Source organism: Schistocerca serialis, chromosome 8, assembly GCF_023864345.2.
Source record: "Schistocerca serialis cubense isolate TAMUIC-IGC-003099 chromosome 8, iqSchSeri2.2, whole genome shotgun sequence".
NCBI lineage: Eukaryota > Metazoa > Arthropoda > Insecta > Orthoptera > Acrididae > Schistocerca > Schistocerca serialis.
Genome location: NC_064645.1, coordinates 313,778,806 through 313,797,904, shown reverse-complemented (window position 1 = coordinate 313,797,904; position 19,099 = coordinate 313,778,806). Strand labels below are relative to the sequence as shown.

Below are 19,099 nucleotides of genomic sequence, written 5' to 3'. Positions count from 1 at the left end.
AGACGTAGTTGCCACCTCCAAGAACGCGTGGTGTCCGCTCCTTCCTTCCTTCCCTACTTCATCACTGCCCACCAAGTTACGCTTAGAGCGTCCCGAAGGCGTTTCTCCAACTAATTACGTAAAGTGTAGAACTGGGGTAGTCGGTAATTACAGAACTACTTCGCAGAAACTGGTGCTTCCACGGACCGGTCCGAGGCAGGAATTCCGAACAAATACGTATGCTGCGAATCGCTCTTCTTAAACTTAAGGTCGCCAGCAGTAAACTTCAGATTAGTCGATTTACTCAGATTCTCCCCGTGAACACAAATACTAGTTCCAAGTAACTTCAGGCCTAGGGCCGCATAAAGCGATAAGGAACCAACTTGCTTTCGCAGATTCGTACCTGGATTTAAAACGATCTGGTCGCTATCGGAGGTTAGTTAACGGAAATCTAGCTCTCTCCTTCTGTTTCATGAGAAACGACTTAACGGATATAAACAAAAGTTTGAGTAAATCATGTTTGCATATTTGGCAACGAAACTTTGTCTCATCAAGTTGATTTTTACATTCTGCATCCAGTCTTCCTCTTTTTCTCTTTTATGGAAGTTTCCAACGTAATACATTTTCCGGCCATCATTTATCTCATGGTCTCATAAAACACTCATATCATTTTAAATGCAGTTTATACGTCTCTTCGGTGATGTAAGTAGGAGTTTTCATTCGTTTTGTTGTTTCTTTATTTAGGACCTTCCCTCGTCTTGACACTCTGTAAGCTCCTCTCAAGAAATTCATTTGCACGGCTTCAGGTCTTCTTCTATCTTGTTTTGTCATTTCGCAGGACTCCGTTCCATAGAAATGTTCTTCGTAGTATTGATTCATATACACTTTTTTCGACTTTTTCTTAATTTTATCTCACCAAAATACGAAATTTAGCTTCCTGATTGCTTGTTTAGCTTGTTCTCTCCCTTATATCTTGTTTGCTCCAACTCCGATCTGAGATTAATGCCCCCAGATATACTTTTGGCATGCCTAAATAGTTTAACATATAACACGTTTATGAACAATATCAGTACCATGTTTGAAAACTGTTTTCCTCTAAAAGTTACTCTAATTAAACAGAAGTCTATAATAAAACCATTGATTACAAAAGGAATGAAGATTTCCTGTAAGACGAAAAGGAAAATATATCTGTCGACCAAGAATAGCTCCAATGCTGATGATTTAGCTAAATACAAGGAATACTGTAAAATATTAAAAAAGTAATTCAGACATTTAAACAAATGCACTACGAGAAGAAGACAGCAATGTCAGGAAACAAAATAAAAACAATATGGGATATAGTGAAAGAGGAGACTGATAGAACCAGAAAGGAACGGGAGCAAATAACATTAAGGGTAGATGACACATTAGTAACCGATGGGCATAGTGTGACAAATCTATTTAACAAGTACTTTATATCCGTTACTGATAGAATGGAATTGTCAGGATCAGTAAATATTGCCCTTGAATATCTGAAACTAGCCTTTACAAACAGCTTCAGGTACATGAATATGTCACTCACTTCACCAAAAGAAATAACTTCCATAATAAAATCTTTAAAAACAAAGCATTCTAGTGGTTACGATGAAATATCAAAAAAGTTAATTAAGGCATGTTCTTGTGAGTTTAGTACAATTCTAAGTTACTTGTGTAACCAGTCAATTATAACTGGGACATTTCCTGACTGGCTAAAATATGCAGATGTTAAGCCTCTATTCAAGAAAGGGGATAATGAGATACCATCAAACTAAACCGATTTCACTTTTGCCAGCATTCTCAAAAATCTTAGAAAAAGTGATATACAGGCAGCTTCTCAACTATTTGACCACAAATAACATATTATCAAGAAAACAGTTTGGATTTCTGAAGGGTTCTGAGAACGAGAAGGCTATTTACACCTACAGTGAAAATGTACTTTATTCATTAAATAACAAATTACAAGCAGCAGGTATTTTCTGTGATTTGTCAAAGGCATTTGATTGTGTGAACCACAACATCCTTTTAAATAAATTAGAATTCTATGGTGTCACGGGCACAGTTGCAAAATGGTTCAAGTCATACCTCACTAACAGGAAAGAAAGGGTGTCAGTGCAAGGGACTAGTGAATTAAGTCATCAGTCATCATCAGAATGGGAAGAATTTACATGTGGTGTCCCACAAGGATCCATCTTAGGGCCATTGCTTTTCCTTGTGTACATTAATGACCTCTCATCAGTTACACTGCCAGAAGCATTCGTTTTGTTTGCAGATGACACAAGTATTGCAATAAATAGTATATCGAGTGTAGTTCTAGAAAGATCTGCTAAGGATATTTTCATGGATATTAATAAATGCTTTAAAGGCAAATCACTGACATTAAACTTCGAAAAGACTCACCATATGCAATTCAGAACCTGTAAGAGGTTTGTACCCAGCATATGCGTAAAGTGTGAAGAAGAGCAGATAGAAGAGGTTGACAGTCTTAAATTCCTGGAATTACAACTTGATAATAAATTCAGCTCGGAGGAGCACACCACAGAACTGCAGAATTGTATATACTCATGCTATTAGTACTGTTATTTCAGGTTAAAAAAAAAACATGTTCCACATCCACGAGGTCCTCCCCCAGCACGGATCTATGGAACGAAAATCTAATCTAATCTAATCCATCTTCCTATAGAAGGACATACTGTTTAAGAAAAAATTATTGTTAGTTCTGTCCTACTGCATGTTTCTGAGATTTTTTTCATCGTTTACATTGTACAATGTCATAGTGATCTGTAGCCAATATTATTTAATCAGCGGCGAATAGGAAACTCGATAGTTAATCGACGTCTATACGCAGGGCCATTCCTCTCGCTTTTTCAACCACTCTTAAAGAACTTCTTTCACCTAACAGTTACACAAAGTAGATGCTACAGAACACCTGTGTCTAAAGCTTCAATTGGTCATATGACTAGGGAGATTACTTTTCCTATTTTAATACCTAGTAAACTTCTTTAACTACAGGAACATGTATGTTATTTATCGTATTCTTATCAAGATATAGAAATACACTGAAGCGCTAAAGAAACTGGTATAGGCACACGTATTCAAATGCAGAGATATGTAAACAGGCAGAACACGGCACTGCTGTCGGCAGTGCCTATAGAAGACAACGAGTGTCTGGCGCAGTTGTTAGATCGGTTACTGCTGCTGCAATGGCAGTTTATCAAACTTTCGGTGAGTTTTAACGTGGTATTGTAGTCGGAGCGCGAACGATGGGATACAGCATCTCCGGTGTAGCGATGAAGTGGGGATTTTCCCGTACGACCATTTCATGAGTGTACCGTGACTATCAGGAATCCGGTAAAACATCAAATCTTCGACATCGCTGCGACCGGAAAAAGATCCTGCAAGAACGGAACGAAAGACGACTGAAGAGAATCGTTCAACGTGACGGAAGTGCAACCCTTCATCAAATTGCTGCAGATTTCAGTGGTGGGCCATCAACAAGTGTCAGTGGGCGAACCATTCAACGAAACATCATCGATATGGGTTTCCGGAGCTGAAGCCCCCTCGTGTACCCTTGATGACGGCACGACACAAAGCCTCACGCCTCGCCGGGGCCTGTCAACACCGACATTGGACTGTTGCTGACTGGAAACATGTTGCCTGGTGAGACGAGTCTCGTTTCAAATTGTATCGAGCGGATAGACGTGTGCCGTTTCGTTTCATGACACCCAAGGAAGTTGACCGGGATCAACAGAGGTCAGCATGGCGGCGTCACTGTCCCGCTGAGATAATAGTCCGGTTAGGACATTATCTGGGCAAGCAGCCGCGCCAGCAAAAGGTTGGAACGTGTAGAAATTTTAAAATGAGAGTGCCATACTAGTAAATCTTTTTTAGTCAGCACAATGTCGTGCTTAAATGAGTATTTAAGCACAGGACAACATAGTTAAATACAGTACGCGGAGGAACTTTATATCCAGGACGGGAGGACGACATTGAAATGGCGGAAAGGGGGAACAATTTTAATGCTAATAGAAGCAACAGTATACGGACAATTGATAGGCAAAATGCTGAGAATGAAATTAGATTTGGGCAAAATCCAGAATATGATGATTTAGACGAAGTTGTTGAATTTGAATTGGAGCCAAAGCCGGCAGAAGTAGTCAATACTGGATTGTGCCAGTGCCATCCTTATCAGTACGGTGAGGAAGGACACACAGCAGTAGAAATGGATACAGCTCGAATTACGGCGCTGTTATCTGGAGCGACTGAAACAGCAAATGGCTCTGAGCACTATGGGATTTAACTTCTGAGGTCATCAGTCCCCTAGAACTCAGAACCACTTAAACCTAACAAACCTAAGGACATCAAACACATCCATGCCCGAGGCAGGATTGGAACCTGCGACTGTAGCGGTCGCTCGGTTCCAGACTGTAGCGCCTAGAACCGCTCGGCCACTCCGGCCGGCGACTGAGACAGCAATTGACGGGGCGACCTTAAGCGCCTCGTTATCAACAGCGCAAATAGCTGGCGCTGCTGGTGTAACAGCTTTAGCAGATGCTGGAGTAGCATACAGGTCAACGAAATTAATTGAAAGAGTGAAAAATAAAGGATTAACGTTACCAGGTAGCGATTATGTTGGGCCTGGAAACCCTATAAATATAGACGCACCACGAAGTGCAGCTGATGCCATTGCTAAAGAACACGACGTTGGGTACGATCGTTTACTAAAGGAAGCGCGAGAACGTGTTTTTACTGAAGAAGAATTTAGGTAACGAATACAGCAGTTGCATTCTAAAGCAGTTATTCTGCCATTGATTGGAGTCATACAAGAAATTGGCATTCCTTTGCAGGAAAGTACGGATTGAAATTGAAAACATTTGTTGAAATCAAACTTGAAAAAGTGTTATATCCGAAAAAACCTGATGGTAAAGAACGCATGAATCCATGGACCCTGCATGTCCGTAGGGACTGCTGAAGCTGGTGGAAGCTCTGTAACGGTGTGGGGCGTGTGCAGTTGGAGAGATATGGGACGTCTGATACGTCTATATAGGACTCTGATAGGTGACACATACTTAAGCATCCTGTCTGATCACCTGCAACCATTCATGTCCATTGCGCATTCCAATGGACTTTGGAAATTGCAGAAGGACAATGCGACACCCCACACGTCCAGAATTGCTACAGAGTGGACCCAGGAACACTCTTCTGAGTTTAAGCACTTCTAGTGGCCATCAAACTCCCCAGACAGGAATATTACTGAGCATATCAGGGATACATTGTAACACGCTGTTCAGAAGAGATCTCCATCCCCTCCTACTCGTATGGAGGTATGGGCAGCCCTGCAGGATTCATGGTGTCAGTTCCCTCCAGCACTACTTCAAACATTATTCAAGTCCATGCCATGTCGTGTTGCGGCACTTTTGTGTGTTCACGGGGGCCCTATACGATATTAGGCAGGTGTACCAGTTTTTTTGGCTCTTCAGTGTACATACTAATAAACTGAAGTCCTTCCGCTGCGCTTTTTACCTGTATAAGAAGGCTAATCTCAAGAATCACTTAAGGATTTTGATACGGTTTTCACTAATAGACAGACTGATTCACAAGGAAGGTTTGTGGATATAATTTAATGCCACCAGGTAATGATGATGGTGTAATATATATATATTGCTATCTGGTCAACATTTATTTAGCGTTTGGAGTGACATGATTGTGGCACTTATGGGAGTTATGATCTGGTCAGATACAGACGAGGCGATATCTGGCAGGAAAATCACTACACAGCCGCCGCAGTTCCAAAGAGCAGCGAGTCGTGGTCTAAATGGTTCAAATGGCTCTGAGCACTATGGGACTTAACATCTAAGGTCATCAGTCCCCTAGAACTTAAAACTACTTAAACCTAACTAACCTAAGGACATCACACACATCCATGCCCGAGGCAGGATTCGAACCTGCAACCGTAGCGGTCGCGCGGTTCCAGACTAAAGCGCCTAGAACGCTCTGCCACACCGGCCGGTGAGTCGTGGTCAGAATCTGTACGTAATTTTCAGCCTTAAAACATAGGTTCAATAAACACAACAGATACATTTTAAAGGATGTATCACGAAAACTTGAGCTGCATATATTGCGGAAATGGAAAGTGCTATTGATGTGTAGTTTTTATAGAATGGGCTGGCAGTCAGGGACTCGTACTGTTAGTCAATAAACAGATTTTAATACTACTTAGAACGTGTGTTTTTTGTGCGAACGTACATTTTAGAAATGGATCAATGCCTATCGAGAAAAGAAACTAAAGTAAGGATAAATTAGAATGTCAGTGCTGTTTGTAGCAGGATTCTAGTGCTAATTGTTTACACGATGTCGTATTTTGAAAAGGTTCAACTCGAACACTTGGTTGTACAAGTCAACCTGTGTAGTTGCTAGCTAGGATGTCGTTATCTTTGCCTACAGTGAGTTTGTGTATACCTTGAGTGCATCGCTCTTTGCTAGTCAGATAGTGTGTAATAGTCCGAGCAGTAAGTCGTGAGTGGACGATAGGGTTACCAATACGGAGAGAGCTGACATGTTCATCTACATCTACACATATACTCCGCTAGCTACCAAGCGGTCTGTGGCGGAGGGCACAATTCGCGCCAAAGTCATATTTGCCCCCATCTGTTCCACTCGCGGATCGCGCGAGGGAAAAACGACTGTCTGAACGCCTCAGTGCGAGCTCTTATTTCCCTTGTCTTTGAATGATGATCATTACGCGATTTGAAAGTTGGTGGTAATAATATATGCTCTACATCTTCGGTGAAGATTGGATTTTGTTATTTAGTGAGCAGCCCCTTCTGTTTAGCGCGTCGTCTATCTGCAAGTGTGTCCCACTTCAAAGTTTCTATGAGATTTGTAACACTCTCGCGATGGCTAAATGTACTAGTCGCTAATCTTGCCGCTCTTCTTTGGATCTTCTCAATCTCTTGAATCAGACCCAACTGGTACTGGGTCCCATACAGACGAACAATACGCTAAGACTGGACGAACTAATGTGTTGTAAGCTATTTCCTTTGTTGAAGGACTGCATCGTTTAAAGATTCTACCAATAAACCGCAATCTAGAGTTCGCCTTACCCGTTACTTGTGTAAACTGATCATTCCATTTGAGATCATTTCCAATAGTCACACCCAGATACTTGACGGACGTTACCGTTTCCAAAGACTGATCATTTATTTTGTACTCATACATTAATGGGGATTTTTGCCTTGTTATATGCAGTAGGTTACACTTACTAATACTGAGAGATAACAGCCAGTCATTACGCCACGCATTTATTTTCTGCAAATCTTCATTGATTTGTTCACAACTTTCGTGTGATACTACTTTCCTATAGACTACAGCATCACCGGCACACAGTCTAAGGCCGCTGTTCATGGTATAGAAGAGTGTAGGAAGAATGCAGTTAGTTGTTGTACTGTGTATGCGGTAAGATATGCTAATAGCAGTAAACCATCTCGGCAATTATTTATCAGTCTCTTCAGCCACTTACGTGCAAATGGCAGTGTAACGCCTAGACAACGTAACAGAAGGAAACGAGTGACGACAGAAAAGGGGTAAAATAATATTTTTTCTCCTGTTTCAATTGATCCGCACAACAGCTTCAGTATAATCGCACGAGGTGGCGGCATGAATCAGCCAAGTGTTCTACGCATTCTTCATCGCATAGTTTCCACCCCTATCATATCTCTGTCCACCAAGATCTGTGTGGAAAAGATTATATTAACTATGTCCACTTCTGTACATGGGCAATGAGACAGAATACTCCAGATGTGTACTGTATCTTGTTTAGTGATGAGGTCGTATTTACTAATCACGGACAGGTAAACCGCCGAAACGTGCGCTATTGGTCTGCTGATAATCCCCGTTGGCTTCGTCAGGTGGAACATCAGCGTCCATAGACTGTAAACGTGCGGTGTGAGATAGAGAACCATCAGCTCATACACCCGTTCTTCATAGACGGAACACTGAACAAATAACGCAGCTTCCTAATAGAGCATCTTCCACGCAGGCTAGAAGACACGCCTCTGCTGACTAGGAGGAACCTGTAGTACCTACATAATGACTTGACTGTCCAGCCCATAATGCAAGAATTACTACAGAATGTCTTCACAAATTGTTTCCCAATCGTTGGATTTATCGCAGAGGACCTGTACGTTAGGCGGCCCGTTCCCCGGCTTTGACGCTTGTAGTCTCTTTTCTGTGCGGAAAGCTGAAAGACGCTGCCTATAAGGACATATCAACTACACCCGATGAAGTGCAGCGACGTATTATTGCAGCCTACTCGGACATCTCCACTGATGATAGCGTATGTGCATTAGTCATTTCATGCCAGACTGGAAGAGTCTTTTGTCGCTGCCGGTGATCATTTTGAACACAACCTGTTATGGTTAGTTGTCTCGTTACCGGTCGGAAACAACATAACTAATGTATAAACTTGTGTTGTTCTGTAGAGTGTGCTACCGCAAGTATTGTGCAAGTGTCGCTGTGGGAACATTTCAGAACACGATATCTCGTAAAAAAATCTTGCCCTAGATTCCTGTAAAAAACACCAATGACATTGTACCATTTACAAAAGTGTACGTTTGAACAAAAAACAAATTTTCTAAGTATTACTGCAATGTGTTGATTGGCTAAAATACAGTACGCTATAAATCCATTCTGTGAAAACCGCGCACCATTAGCGCTTCCGATTTCCGCAATATTTGTGGTCCAACTTTTTGGTGATTCATCCTGCATATTCTCCTGCACTATTTACAACCGTCTGCCTACGCTAGGGTAACTTCTCGATTTCGCAACTGCTGAAATCACGCTGATTTGAGGCGAACTCGTCGAACCATGTTCAGAGAGCATTTCCATCCGGAAATGAAGTTGCTTGAAGGTTGTTCGATATAGATTGGAAAGGTGTAAATCTGAGGGCGCAAAATCAGGTGAATAATGTTGGTTCGCCATGACATCCCAATCCAACTCCTGTATAGTGTTTTGGTCAGTCTACCAGAAGGCGGGCGAGGGTTATCACGCAGTAGCATCGCTTCGCGCAACCTTCCTTCTGTTGTTCTTGGATTGCGTCTGTAAGACGTCTCAGTTGTTGTTACACCCTGCGTAAGCAATTAGTAGAACACCACACCGTCGCTGTTCCGTCAGACACATAACAGTATACACTACTGGTCATTAAAATTGCTACACCACGAACATGACGTGCTACAGGTCCGAAATTTAACCGACAGGAAGAAGATGCTGTGATATGCAAATGATTAGCTTTTCAGAGCATTCACACAAGGTTGGCGCCGGTGGCGACTCCTGCAACGTGCTCACATGAGGAAAATTTCCAACCGATTTCTCATACACAAAAAGCAGTTGACCGGCGTTGCCTCGTGAAACGTTGTTGTGATGCCTCGTGTAAGGAGGAGAAATGCGTACCATCACGTTTTCGACTTTGCTAAAGGTCGGATTGCAGCCTACCGCGATTGCGGTTTATCGTATCGCAACATTGTTGCTCGCGTTCGTCGAGATCCAATGACTGTTAGCAGAATATGGAATCGGTGGGTTCAGGAGGGTAATACGGAATGCCGTGCTGGAACCCAACGGCCTCGTATCACTAGCAGTCCAGATGACAGGCATCTTATCCGCATGGCTGTAACGGATGGTGCAGCCCCGTCTCGATCCCTGAGTCAACACATGGGGATGTTTGCAAGACAACAACCATCTGCACGAACAGTTCGACGACGTTTGCAGCAGCATGGGCTATCAGCTCGGAGACGATGGCTGCGGTTACCCTTGATGCTGCGTCACAGACAGGGGCGTCTGCGGAAGTGTACTCAACGACGAACCTGGGTGCATGAACGGCAAACCGTAGTTTTTTCGGATGAATCCAAGTTCTGTTTACAGCATCATGATGGTCGCATCCGTGTTTGGCGACATCGCGGTGAACGCACATCGGAAACGCGTATTCGTCATCGCCATACTGGCGTATCACGCGGCGTGATGGTATGGGGTGCCATTGGTTACACGCCTCGGTCACATCTTGTTCGCATTGACGGCTCTTTGAACAATGGGCGTTACATTTCAGATGTGTTACGACCCGTGGCTCTACCCTTCATTCGATCCCTGCGAAACCCTACATTTCAGCAGGATAATGCACGACCGCATGTTGCACGTCCTGTACAGGCCTTTCTGGATACAGAAAATGTTCGACTACTGCCCTGGCCAGCACATTCTCCAGATCTCTCACCAATTGAAAACATCTGGTCAATGGTGACCGAACAACACACCGTCACAATACGCCAGTGACTACGCTTGATGAACTGTGGTTTCGTGTTGAAGCTGCATGGGCAGCTGTACTTGTACACGCCATCCAAGCTCTGTTTGACTCAATGCCCCGGCGTATCAAGGGCGTTATTACAGCCAGAGGTGGTTGTTCTGGGTACCGATTTCTCAGGATCTATACACCCAAATTGCGTGAAAATGTAATCCCATGTCAGTTCTAGTATAATATATTTGTCCAATGAATACTCGTTTAACATCTGCATTTCTTCTTTGTGTAGCAATTTTAATGGCAAGTAGTGTATTTTGTGGATGCGAGCAGTTCTTTGTACGATGTTGCTTTTTTTTGGGGGCCAATAGTCCTTTCTCTTGCTTATGTTACCGTAAAGACGCCATGTTTCGTCACCAGTAATTATACAGAAGAGGAAGCAGAGGTGTACATACGGCCAACCGCTGATTATTTGTGATTTGTGCTTAGAACATGTCCACACACCCGATTTTTGAACCACTCCCTTTGCATCCAAATGTCCCACGATGGTGGAATGATCACAGTTCATCACATTTGCCAGTTCTCGAGTAGAAAGTCGTTGATTAATATCTTTAAACAATCTTCATCAAACACCTAAGCCCTTACTGAATGTGGAGTTCGCTGACGTCAAAATGATCTTCCTTAAGACGAGAAAACAATTTTCTTGCTGTGTTCTGTCCAATGACATTTTGCCAATACACAGCGCAAGTATTTCTGGCTGCCACAGCTGCTGCCATTCCTCCATCGAATTCAGACAGAAGAATACGTCGTAAATATTCAGATTTCTTCATCTTGTACTCCATTTTCCAGCGTCCACAGCTCCTCATTATATTCAAATGGCAAAATGACAATATGTTAACTGAAACAGCACAGTGAAGTACATATGAAAAATGACAGTCGATAAATAAATCCATAGCAACTGAAATAATAACATTCAAAACAAAAACGCTACGAACTTATGCACTAACCTATTATATACATATTATAAATTAATGTACCCGCCGCATTTTGGTGTTCGTATTTCTCAGGAAATACCTTAGGCTTTTTGATACGTTTCCTAAAATAAACAGGCTGATCACAAGGGAGATTTGTGTACATAATTTACTACCGCTTCGTCAGTAATACGACCAGAGATACTTAGTGCTGCCCTTTGCGAAGCCAGGGCTGATCGCTATTAGTATACTATAGACAAATCAGACAAAAGACATAAAATACAGTCACTGTGGTTAAAGGTGCATTTGAAAATGTCAGCAGGTATAGACAACGGTCGTCCCTTGGTGTAAGAGAAGTGCACCACCCACGAAAACAACAAGAAAGCGCCATTATGACCTAAAAATTTGTTTTGGCCTGCAAAAGAGAATAAGATTCACAGATGGTCAGTTCTCACGCCTTTTCGAGTAAAAAACTAACAATGATGTAGGATACACTGGAAAATTGGATTACGCAATTGACTATTTGACAATGGTACCTACAGAGTCATTACATTTGGTTGTGAATAGCTACAGAACTCGTGGGAGCCTGATTCAGAGCAGAACCACAAGGACTTCGCGAATTGAATAGCCCGTAAAGAGGAGCGCCGTGAAAAGGGTTTTCTTTGCGCCACGAACTCCTACACTGATAAGGCGAATACACTGAAGCCAGTATTTTAATTAAAATAGAATGAAAAGTCAAGAATTCAGTTGCGATTAATGAGTTCATAACGGACTTGACAGCTGATGTTACGATATGGAAGGAAGGAAGGAAGGTTAGAGTATAACGTACCGTGGACAACGAGGTCATTAGCTGTACCACAAGCTCGGACTAAGCATGTGCCTCAGGAAGGTCTGAAAGACGCATGTAACAACCATCGTTAATGTGTACACACTGCTGTTGAAATTATAACCTTGCTGCCAATACAATTTTACCACCTCGTAATAAAAACTTCTCTTCCTTTGTTCTTTGCCTCCAGGAAGCATAATCAGATTAAGAAGTATGCATAATTGCAGGCGTAAGGCAATTAGTTTATGGCCGCCATAAATTCAATCGGCCCCCAGGGAGCAATTTATTTTTATAGATGCAAAATAAGGAGAAATATCATACTTTTAAAACAGATCTATATGAGTTTCACATTCAGTTAACAAGTTCTCTCGATATAGAAAAAAATTATTTCAGAATAAAGTGATACGTTCTAAAAATAATTTGGTTGAAAAATTGTGTTACTATAATGTTGGTCTACTTTTACTGATTTATTCAAACAATACTCGTACCATTGGAGTACGGGCATTTTGGAAAAAATCGTTAACACACTTAAGGAAATGGATTTACAAATTGGATCGGCTTACGAATACACTGGGTTATCTACGTTCATGGAGCATGAGAGAATCGCCTGTTAGCTTTTAATTTTTAGGTTCTGTCTTAGCAGCTTAAGTTACTGTCAGTGCTGGGATTGAAAGCGTTTTGTAGGTCCAAATAATTATTTTACTGAAATTTCCTGGCAGATTAAAACAGTGTGCCGGACTGAGATTCGAACTCGGGACCTCGGGACTCGGGACTGTAGAGTGATAATTACATTCTAGAAACATCCCCCAGGCTGTGGCTAAGCCATGTCTCCGCAATGTCCTTTCTTCCAGGAATGCTAGTTCTGTAAGGTTCGCAGGAGAGCTTCTGTGAAGTTTGGAACGTCGGAGACGAGGTACTGGCGGAATTAAAGCTGTGAGGACGGGGCGTGAGTCGTGCTTCGGTAGCTCAGTCGGTAGAGCACTTGCCCGCGAATAGGCAAAGATCCTGAGCTCGAGTCTCGGTCCGGCACACAGTTTTAATCTGCCAGGAAGTTTCATATCAGCGCACACTCCGCTGTAGAGTGAAAATTTCATTCAATAATTATTTTACTCTTTCGTCATTCTCACGATAATGGAATAATAGATATTATCAGCTGCGTACTTAAATGTATACTAGAAGTTCGTTTTGTTTGTTTCATTATTTCTTTGTAAACCGTGAATCTCCCTATATCTGACTGGTTGAGAAGATACTGATGTCGCAGAAACGAATATATATATATATATATATATATATATATATATATATATATATATATATATATATATACTCCAAAAGTACACTCTGTGATTGCACAAACACGAAGTATCTGTCTCGGGGGACAACCTTCAAACATAAAGATCCCACCAATCTTAGCAAAATCTATACGTTAATCTCAAGTGTACTGCAACATTTATAGCTAGTTGGAAATGTATGAGTGGAAGTGATAAAAACGTTTTCGGTCCATATCTGACTTCGAACGTAACACCGAGTAACCTTGAGTTCCTAACACCGAAGTATATGATCATGGTCTCGATGGCAGCTGCCTGTTTATCTACAGTGTGTCAATGAATGGTGTTTAAAAATGAAGAACAGTGTAGCACTAGCCTTTCATTGTATAAAACGTAATGGATGTAGTGTTCGTATGTTGTGTGTGCCGTGCTGGGTGATGAAAAATCTATGAACAGTGTGACACTGGTTTCTAAATGATGAATTAAGATATTAGCAAGAATAAACAAAAAATTATGGAACACTAGTAAAATATGGAATGAGGCTGCTCTTTATTTAACAGGCTGGCTTTGTATTCCAGGTGGATGCAATCTGTAATACCTATCCGGTTATACTTATTAAAGTTTTATTAGGTGTTCCTAAAATACTTCATGCGATTGCCAGTACTGTTCCTACTATAATGCCACATCCTTATAAAACTGGACTCTAAGTAAGAAAAGGTAACGGCCTTGCCGCAGTGGATGCACCGGTTCCCGTCAGACCACCGAAGTTAAGCGCTGTCGGACGTGGCCGGCATTTGGATGGGTGACCATCCGGGCCGCCATGTGCTGTTACCATTTTTCGGGGTGCACTCAGCCCCGTGATGCAAATTGAGGAGCTACTCGACCGAATAGTAGCGGCTCCGGTCAAACAAAACCATCATCACCGGGAGAGCGGTGTGATGACCACACGCCCCTCCTATCCGCATTCTCAGCAGAGGATGATACGGCGGTCGGATGGTCCCGATGGGCCACTTGTGGCCTGAAAACGGAGTGCTAAGTAAAAAAAGGTCTGTATACATGGTGAGCCCAAACCTCACTACAAATGTTCGTAGGTTGTCCAGGGATATTTCTGAGTATTTTGATACAAGGTAACGGTGGTCTCTGGTGGCTAGTTACAGAGTAATTGCATTTCGTTTGATTCGTTACCCTCAATTATTTTCCTCTATACATTAAAGTGAAAGAATCAGAACAACAGTGTAGATGTCAACAGTAGTTCTTCGTATCGCTTAGGGGAAAAAATTAAAAAAAAAATAAAGTAAAATATACTAATTTCATTAACTCATGGTGTCTGCCGTTGACAATCAGTAAAGCCCACTTCACTCTGCGCCCTGAATCTTGCATTTATCTTCTTTTCTCTCCAGCAGTATTAGTCTTATCTTCACAGCCTTACACAACAATAAAGACAGGTATACTGAAGAAGAGCTGGCCAATATGCGCCCCATGTGTAGGATCACTGAATGCAACGTAAGACCATTACAACGACGTTATGATGAGCTGCTCCTGTATGAGGAGGCGTTTGAAGTGTTTAGCGTAGCCCTAAGAGCTACAGATCCGATCCACGGTGACTTGCGGGGAAGGGAAGCTTCGTACAAGATCATGAAAATTTAAAACAAACGAAGTCACACATTGGATGTCTTATTAAGTTTAATTTACTAGAGGTGACTCAATTTAGCATGAAAGTGTGGGTACCGCACCTCACATAGACATATTAATAAATGGAGCCATCAAACAAGGAAAGGAAACTGGTGGCTACTATTCGAATTTGGTTTACCGTAAGATATAAAACAAATTGATTTACTCTCTGGGTAATGTGCATAAACATCCAATAAGTGGACAAGGGATTCCAATGCCTTGGCACCGGTGAGTGGTCAGGTGTGTAAATAAAATGCAACTGTCACAGATATGGCCAATGACTGCGAAAAAGGCTAGTGATTTAAAGAAATGGTCCCAGAGAAGCTTCAATGAGCACCAATAGTTTTGTCAAATTGCATGATGGGTGCAACTAAGTGGCTGTGAAAATGAGGTCTACGAACTTTGGAGCCCCTCCGTCTCGTTCGCTACAATGTAAATGCGTGCTTACCACTACTGAGCTGTGAGTGTGTTGAAGACAGGGACAGTGGTGGCTGAAAATTGTAAGTTCAGCTCGGTCTCTGTACTCAGCTGCAAGTTGACGACATGTCTCTCAGCATCTGTGCCTCAAGCCCTGGGGAAAGTGTCGTCTGTGGCGTCCCTAAGCGAAATGTCATTTCACTTTACTTTCAGTAACTTAGCTAGTTCTGCCAACATAGGAATCACATCTGCCAGCTGCAGTGGAGCTCCTGAGTTCTGACCAATGATATAATTTTATTCTACTATTCTGGACTTTGTCATGCTTAATCAGTATCTACAGCAATGGTAATATGGCAGAAAATCTCTCCCATTACATGACAAGAGTTGCAGTCATGGCGAATCAAAAGCCCTACATACCATGCACACGGGAACTCGCCGCTTCTCCAGAAAGAATTACTAAGATCCAGTCAGAAAACCCCTTAGTTTGTAGAAACATTGCAGGAAGGCACACCAGAGCTCAGTGGCTGCTCCCACAGTAGAAATATCACGTTTCCATCTGGTCCTCAGATTTTCATCCAGCTGAACAGGATTCCTTCTTCTTTCTTGCACAATGCAGTTTTTATAGCTAGCTGCCTAGCCTCTTCGACACTCCTGTTGCGCATACAGAGCAGACTGTCCTACATGTGCAGAGAACGGCTTTCAGCACCGAACACTACAACGACACTCCAGTTAATTCTCCTTCCACAGGGCAGCTAACAGCCCCTGCAGGGCTGCCGAAACAACGAAACTCCCTCACCGAATAAACGGGGAGGGAGAAGTAGAAATACACTATTGGCCACTAAAATTGCTACACTAAGAAGAAATGCAGATGATAAACGGGTATTCATTGGACAAATATATTATACTAGAACTGACATGTGATTATATTTTCACGCAATTTCGGTGCATAGATCCTGAGAAATCAGTACCCACCTCTGGCCGTAATACAGGCCTTGATACGCCTGGGCATTGAGTCAAACAGAGCTTGGAAGGCGTGTACAGGTGTAGCTGCCCATGCAGCTTCAACACGATACCACAGTGACTGGCGTATTGTGACGAGCCAGTTGCTAGGCCACCATCGACCAGACGTTTTCAATTGGTGAGAGATTTGGAGAATGTGCTGGCCAGGGCATCAGTCGAACATTTTCTGCATCCAGAAAGGCCTGTACAGGACCTGCAACATGCGGTCGTGCATTATCCTGCTGAAATGTAAGGTTTGGGAGGGATCGAATGAAGGGTAGAGCCACGGGTCGCAACACATCTGAAATGTAACGTCCACTGTTCAAAGTGCCGTCAATGCGAACAAGAGGTGACCGAGACGTGTAACCAATGGCACCCCATACCATCACGCTGGGTGATACGCTGGGTGGCTGGGTGATACGCCAGTATGGCGATGACGAATACACGCTTCCAAAGTGCGCTCACCGCGATGTCGCCGAACACGGATGCGACCATCATCATCATGTAAACAGAACCTGGATTCATCCGAAAAAATGACGTTTTGCCATTCGTGCACCCAGGTTCGTCGTTGAGTGCACCATCGCAGGCGCTCCAGTCTGTGATGCAGCGTCAAGGGTAACCGCAGCCATGGTCTCCGAGTTGATAGTCCATGCTGCTGCAAACGTCGTCGAACTGTTGGTGCAGTTGGTTGTTGTCTTGCAAACGTCCCCATCTGTTGACTGAGGGATCGAGACGTGGCTGCACGATCCGTTACAGCCATGCGGATAAGATGCCTGTCATCTCGACTGCTACTGATACGAGGCCGTTGGGATCCAGCACGGCGTTCCGTATTACCCTCCTGAACCCAACGATTCCGTCTTCTGCTAACAGCCATTGGATCTCGACCAACGCGAGGAGCAATGTCGCAATACGATGCTCCGCATTAGCGATAGGCTACAATCCGACCTTTATCAAAGTAGGAAACGTGATGGTACGCATTTATCCTCCTTACACGAGGCATCACAACAACGTTTCTCCAGGCAACGCCGGTCAACTGTTGTTTGTACATCAGAAATCGGTTCGAAACTTTCCTCATGCCAGCAAGTTGTAGGTGTGAATGCTATTAAAAGCTAATCATTTGCATATCACAGGATCTTCTTCCTGTCGGTTAAGTTTCGCGTCTGTAGCACGTCATCTTCGTGGTGTATAAATTTTAATGGCCAGTCGTGTAGTACGATTGTACGTAAGTTCATACCGTTCACCTTTTACTTGTTGGTATTCCTGCTGCTATGGATTTATTTATCGATTGTTATTGTTATTTGCAGTTCACTATTTCTGTTTGAGTTTACATACTGTCATTTTGTCATCTGGCAATAGTGAGTGGGGCTGCGGACGCTAGAAAATAGAGCGTCAAGTGGAGAAATCGGAATATATCCGACATAATCTTCTGTTCGCTTCTAAGAGATGGGTGACAGGAGTGGCTGCAGCCAAACACATTTACGCTATATATAGCGATAACGTCACTGGACAGAGCATGTGCAAGAAAATGGTTTTCTCTTTTTATGGAGGACCTTTTTGGCATTAGTGAGTTTCCACTTTCAGGAAGACATTCGGTATTTGATGAAGATCTCTTAAACGCATTAATCCACAATGATCCAAGTCAGCGTACGTGAGAACTAGCTAATGTGATGAATTATGATCATGCCACCACCATGCGACATTTGCACGCAGTGGAGGAGGTTGAGAAATCGGGTCTATGGGCACCACATGCTCTAAAACAGAACTACAAAAACTCATATCTGCATCTGTGCTTGCTCATCATTAATTGGATCGTGAACGACAGTGACGATTTCTACCCTTGATCGTTATTGGTGATATGAAATGGTGTTTTTGCGGTGACGTAAAGAAAAGAAAGGAGTAGTTGAGCCCAAACAAAGCAGTAGCTACCCCTACAATGAGCTGCGCTCACGCACAGAAGACAATGTTATGCATCTGGTGGAACGGCGACGGTGTGGTGTTCTACGAATTGCGTCTCTGACATGTAACCATAACTGCTGACATTTATTGTCAATAAATGAGACGTCTTGCAGACGCAATCCGAGAACAACGATCAGGAAGTCTGCGTAAAGCTATGGTACTTCACGATAACGTCCGACCGCACTTTGCTAGACTGACAAAAAACGTTATACAGGAGTTGGGTTGGGAAGTCATTCCACAAGCACCTTATTCACCTAATCTTGCGCCCTCAGACTTTCATCTTTATTGGCCTCTATTGAACAGCCTTTAAGGCACTTCCTTTCCGGATGGAAATGGGCTCTGAACTTGGTTCGACGCGTTCTTCACCTCACCTCAAAACCATGTGATTTTTATAGTCACGGAATCGAAAAGTTACTTCAATGTTCGCAGACTGTTGTAAATAGTGAAGAAGAATATCTACATCTACAAGGGTACTCTGCAAATCACACTTAAGTGCCCGGCAGAGGGTTCATCGAAGCACCTTCACAATAATTCTCTATTATCCCCATCTCGAACAGCGCGCGGAAGAAATTAACAGTTATACCTTTCTGTGCTAGCTCTGATTTCCTTTATTTTATTATAATGATCGTCGTTCCCTATGTAGATCGGCATCAACAAAATATTTTTGCATTCGGAGGAGAAAGTTGGTAATTGGAATGTCGTGAGAAGATTCCTCCGC

The 19,099-nt window shown here is 42.8% G+C and overlaps 1 protein-coding gene and 1 pseudogene across 1 annotated transcript in view; one reads left to right on the top strand and one right to left on the bottom strand.

The window, feature by feature from the left end:
- Window positions 1-19,099, bottom strand: part of LOC126416993 (inactive dipeptidyl peptidase 10-like) — a 1,159,463-nt gene that overhangs the window by 977,895 nt on the left and 162,469 nt on the right. The window lies entirely within an intron of this gene.
- On the top strand, window positions 14,055-14,172 carry LOC126417233 (5S ribosomal RNA; annotated as a pseudogene).